Source organism: Macaca fascicularis, chromosome 13, assembly GCF_037993035.2.
Source record: "Macaca fascicularis isolate 582-1 chromosome 13, T2T-MFA8v1.1".
Classification (NCBI taxonomy): Eukaryota; Metazoa; Chordata; class Mammalia; order Primates; family Cercopithecidae; genus Macaca; species Macaca fascicularis.
This window is the reverse complement of record NC_088387.1, coordinates 18,417,518-18,423,507: the sequence shown is the minus strand read 5'-3', so window position 1 is coordinate 18,423,507 and position 5,990 is coordinate 18,417,518. Positions and strand designations below refer to the sequence as shown.

Genomic DNA, 5,990 nt, shown 5'->3' with positions numbered 1-5,990 from the left:
GATCAATAAAATTGATAAACATTTAGTCAGGCCAATGAAGAGAGAAAAGACACACATTATTAACATTAGAAACAAAAGAGAGGGCATCACAACTGATCCCATAGACATCAAAAGGTTAATTAATACAACAAACAACTTCATGCTCATAAATATAACTAAGGTGAAGTGAAACAATTCCTTCAAAGACACAAACTATCAAAACTCCCCAAAGGAGAGTAGTCTTACATTCAAAGAGATTGAATAATTTAAAACCTTCCAGAAAAGAGAGCACTATGCCCAGGTAGTTTCACTGGTACATTCAACAGAACACTTAAAGAAGAAATAATAACAATTCTCCACAATATCTTCCAAAAAACAGAGGCAGAGGCAATGGTTCCAAACTCATTCTATGAGGTCAGTTATCTTAGTCTATTTAGGCTGCTGTAACAAAACACCACACAAACTGGGTGGCTCATAAACAATAGAAATTTATTGTTCACAATTCTGAAGGTTGGAAAGTCCATGAGCAAGGCTCTGGCAGGTTTGGTGTCCAGTGAGGGACCATTCTCTGCTTCATAAATGGTTTCTTCTAGCTGTGTCCTCACGTGCTGGAGGGGATGAGGAGTCTCTCTTAGGCCTCTTCTATAAGGGCACTTAGGTCTCTCCTATAAGGGATCACCGATTCATAAGGGCTCCACCCTCATGATCTAAGTACTTCCCAAAGGCCCCACTTCTTAATACAATCACCTTGGAAGTTAGAATTCCAACATATGAATTTGGGGGAACACAAACATTCAGACCATAGCACAGTATATTACCCTGACACTAAAACCTGGTAAAGACATTTTAAGAAAGGAACAACTACAGACCAGTATCTCTCATAATCATAGACACAAAAAAATCTTTAAAAAATATTATTGAATCATATTTAGTAATGTTATATACCATTACCAAGCGGGATTTATTCCATGTATACAAAGCTGGTTTGACATTCAAAAATCAATGTAATTTACCACATCGATAGGCTAAAGAAGATAAATCACATGACTATATCAACTGATACAGAGAAAGTATTTGAAACAAATCAATACCTATCTACAATAAAATCTCTCAGCAAACTAGAAACAGAGGGGATTTCTTCAACTTGATAAAGAACATGTACAAAAAGCCTGCACTAAACATCATACTTATTGGTGAGAGGCTGGGTGCTTTCCCCCTAAAATCAGGAATAAGGCAAGGATGTCCTCTCTCACCACTCCTATGGAACATCATACTGGAAGTCCCAGCTACAGCAATAAGAAAAAGAATTAAAAGAAAGATATACGGGCTGGACAAAAAGAAATAAAAATAGTCTTTATTAGTAGATACATTGTCTATGTAGGAAATACCAAATAATCTACACACACAAAAAAAGGTGAAAACCTCATTGGAAAAGGTGAATATAACAAGGACACAGCATACAAAGAAAATATACCAAAGTCAATTGCTTTTCTATATACAATGAATAATCAGAATTTGAAATGAAAATTACATTACCATTTACAATAGCATCCCCCCAAATCAGTATTTAGTTATAAATTTGACACAATCTGTATGGAAACTGTATGCAAAAAGCTAGACAATAGTGGCAAAATAAAATAATCTAAATAAACGGCAAGACAGTCCCTGCTTATCGATTGGAAGACTTGGTACTGTTAAGATGTGAAGTATTTCTAACTTATTCAGAGCAATCCAATTCAAAATCCCAGCAGGTTACTTTTTAGATATTGATAAACTGATTCTAAAATTCATATAAACAAGCAGAAAGCCTAGAACAGCTAACACAATACTGAAGAAGAAGATCAAAGTTGGAGTACTCAGAGTCCTTCATTTCAAGAATTACTATAAAGCTATAATAATCAAGACGGTGTGGTATCGGCAAAAAAAAGGACATATAAGTCAACAACTGAAGAGGCCAGAAATAGACCCACCCACACAGTATAATAAACTCACTTTTGACAGAGGCGTAAAGGCAGCTCAATGGAGAAAGTGAAGTATTTTCATCACGTGGTGCTGGAACGATTGGATGTTCATAGGCTAAATGAATCTGGACACAGAACTTGCAACTTACACAAAAGCTAACTCAAAATGGATCATAAACCTAAATTTAAAATGCACATTTATAAAACTTATAGAAGAAAACATAAGAAGAAAATCTATGTGACCTTGGGTTTGGTGAGAAATTTTTAGATACACAACCAAAAGCATGAACCATGAAAGAAAAAAAAAATAGAGAAATTGGACTTTATTAAAACTAAAAACTTCCGCTCTATGAAAGATTCTGCTAAGATAATGAAAACACAAGCTGCAGACTGAGAAGAAATATTTGCAAAACATGAACCTGATAAGAAACTTGTATCCAAAATATTTTAAGAAATCTTAAAAGTCAACAAAAAGAGAATAAGTAATCCAATTGAAAAAAATGAATAAATCTGAACAGACACCTCCAAATCACCACCAAAGATGATATTTGTGTGTGTGTGTATACATATGACATACACATTTGTACATATATGTGTGTGTGTGTATATATATATATACACACACCTTACAAATGGTAAATAAGCATGTGAAACATCATCTGTCATTAAGGAAATGCAAATGAATACAAGAGTGAGCTTTCACCACACACCTATTGGAATGGCTAGTATACAAAAAAACCCAACAATACCAATTGCTGTGAGAATTTAGAAGAATAAGAACCCACATTCATTTCTGGTGGGAAGGCAAAATAGTACAGCTACCTTAAAAGACGTTTGGAAGTTTCTTAAAAAGTTAAACATTATTTTACTGTATGAATCAGCAAGCATACTCCTAGATGTTTACCCAACTGGTTGAAAACTAAATCCACAAAATACCTGCATGCAAATGTGTGTGACAACATTATTCATAATTGCCAAAATCTGGAAAACCAGGATGTCTTTCAGCAGGTGAATAGATTAATAAACTGTAGTACATGCATATAAAGGAATACTATTCGGAGATATAAATAAATGAACTATCAGGCTATGTAAAAACATAGATAAAACTTAAATGCATATTATTTACTGAAAAAAGCTTATCCATTTATATTATTTTCTAGAAAAGGTAGAACTATAGAGATGGTAATTGAATCAGTGGTTTCCAGGGGCCTGGAGAGAGGGAAGAGTAGAGTCCGGAAAGCACATGAGATTTTTTTTTAGAGTGGTAAAACTATTGTGTATGATACTGTGGTGGTGAATACATGACACTGCATTTTTCAAAACCCATGGAATTTTACGTCACAAAGAGTGAACCTGAACATATGCAAATTTAAAAAAATAATTAAAGATGTTGGGGGATTCCAAGATGGGATGGTGAATATGACAGAAGACTATCTGTATTACAAATGTATAAAATAATTCCACTGAAGGGGTGGGAGGAAAACGTGCTGACCAAGTGGCATTGGAAGTGAGTGGAGACTGTAAGACTAAAAACATAAGGAACTGTTCACAATCCTGTATTCTAGTAGATAAAGCTCTTTCCCAAAAGGATATAAGTTCTGAAGCCACTAGGCACGCACTCTGAAATGTGAAGTCACTGGATGGAGGATGGTGGGAGCCAGGTTTCTCCTTGTTGGAAGGGATGCTACAGACAAGCAGGCAGGGAAGGCTGCAGTGATTCATATGACGTGGTTAGTGTTGGGGACATCAACGTGGAATCGAGTTCAGCTCAAAATAGATGGATATGTACAATATACTTACAGATATGGGTTGGTATATATTTCCTTGTTCCGTCTCCTGACAGGGCCTGAAGAAGTGTCATCCCAGTAGCAATGAGCACACCTAGTGTTTACGTCTTAGTTTTTAATGCTGTTCTTTTTTTTTTTTTTTTTTTTACTTTGTGTGTAACATTTAATAAGCTCAATCTACATCCAGAATAATTTACATGAAAGACCAATATTTATTTAAACAGCGCTCAATGGGGTAACCATGGTATCATCAGAGTGCATCCAGAGGAAAAGAGGGAGGAGGGGCCGAAGGAGACGCAATCAACGGCACTCCCACACTTTTACTGTTTGATCTACGCGGCCAGTGACCACATAGGGTGCCGTCTTGTGGAAATCCAAGGAGGTAACAAAGTGTTCATGCATAGTGAGGGTCTTCATGCATTGCTTGTCCTTGTGATCCCATAGGCATACGGTCTTGTCATCAGCACAACTCAAAATAAACTTTCCCCTGGAATTGAACAGAACTCCATGCACCCAGTTATCACGACCCACGAGGGTCATAAGGCACATGCCAGTACTGACATCCCATATCTTCATAGTCTTGTCTCTGGATCCAGACAGCAAGAATGGCCCAGGTTTACCACTTTTTCTTTTAGTCTCAGAGCCTGTTGCTTCAGAGATGGAAGAATATGAGCTTTCTGGAGCCCAGGAAATGCATTCTACCACATGCTCATGTTCTCGGAGCTCAGCCTTGCATTGCTTTGTTGCTATGACCCATACGCACACAGTTTGGTCGTTGGAACAGCTGGCTATCAGAGTGCCATCTTGATTTGGTTATACCATACGTACCCATTCTCTGTGTCCTGTGAACGTCTTCACACAGTAGCCAGTTTGCCCTTCCCACATTTTTATAGCTTCATCCCTTGAGGCAGACACTGTATGATCTCCCCTGGCCATGATGGCTACTGAGGAAACATCGTGGTCTTGGCCGTGCGTGGTTCTGATGCATTCAAAGTCCCGAAAATCCCAGAGTTTAATGGTCATAGCTGCAGAACCGGAAGCCAGAAGCTTGCCACTGTGGTCGAATGAAATATCCTGTACAGAGTCTGTATGTCCTCCCTTTAAGAGTTTGTTCAAAATCTCCAGTCTCATAATCCCACACGTTAATTGTAGCATCCTCTGAAGCAGAGACCATAACATCGAACACAGGATGGAATATGACTCGAGTGACTGGACTCCTGTCACCACTCAATGCATATTTTTCTGGCAGAAAATACCCATTCTTTTGGGTCTTGTTTCTGACCAAGAGATCCACCTGACATAAATTCTTCTTTTGTTTAATTTAACTTTGATTCTAATTCCATAACCTTCTTTTGTTATCTAATAACAGATGTCCCTTTTATTCCCAAAACTCCAGCCTACTTTAATTCTTCATTCATATCTAATTCAGCTTCCTTTTTAAAAACTGAATATGCCTCTTCATAGCCATTTGGACGAAGATAAACTGCTATAGCTCGATTGAGTTCATCTCGTTGTCTCTGGGACAGCACCATCTTGGCTGTCATGTCAAGCTTATCTGATATAGTGGTATGTCCCTCCTTTGGGAAATCAAAAAGCTTTTTGATCCGTGGACTTATAATTTAAATATGCCACTAAGTGTCTTCCACACAGGGGAAAATGATTCTTTTACAAATGATTCCAACTAGTAACCAGAAGATATTCAACAAGTAAGATTCATTCCACTCTCCCGGGCACCAGACTCTGCCATTGCCCCACCGCTCCAGCTCCGTCTGTCACAGGAGCTGCCCCAACGCCCTGACATCACAACGCTGCTGCCACTGCCCCCGCTGTTCTTAACACCATTTAATAAAAGGAACTCAGCCTTCCTGGAGAAATGGCTGATTCTAGGACAGGCGGGGAATGTACAAGATGAGCCTGGAGGAGCATTTCACAGGGCCAGAAAGTGAGAACGTGCTCAGAAGAACAAACAGTAACACACAGGTCAAGGGGACACAGTAACCACTTGAAAAAGCTTTCAATGGCCAAAGCTGGAACAATTTGAGCAACAAAGTAGTATTGGTTTATAAATAACCCAAGTAGAAAATAAATCTGTGTGACTCCATACTGATTTACATTTATATATCTATTTAATCATATACCTATGAATAAGTAAATGGCAGAGAATAGGCACATCTCCAGAGTGCAGTGGAACTTCAGGTCATTTATGTAATACTCCACCCCCAAGGAGGTGGAGCATAATTCCCCCCGCCTTAAGTATGGGCTG

General features: G+C 38.2%; 1 pseudogene; it reads right to left on the bottom strand.

Annotated features, from left to right (window-relative positions):
* Positions 1-3,086: 3,086 nt before the first annotated feature.
* LOC102138766 (platelet-activating factor acetylhydrolase IB subunit beta-like) lies at positions 3,087-5,526 on the bottom strand (annotated as a pseudogene).
* Positions 5,527-5,990: the final 464 nt, after the last annotated feature.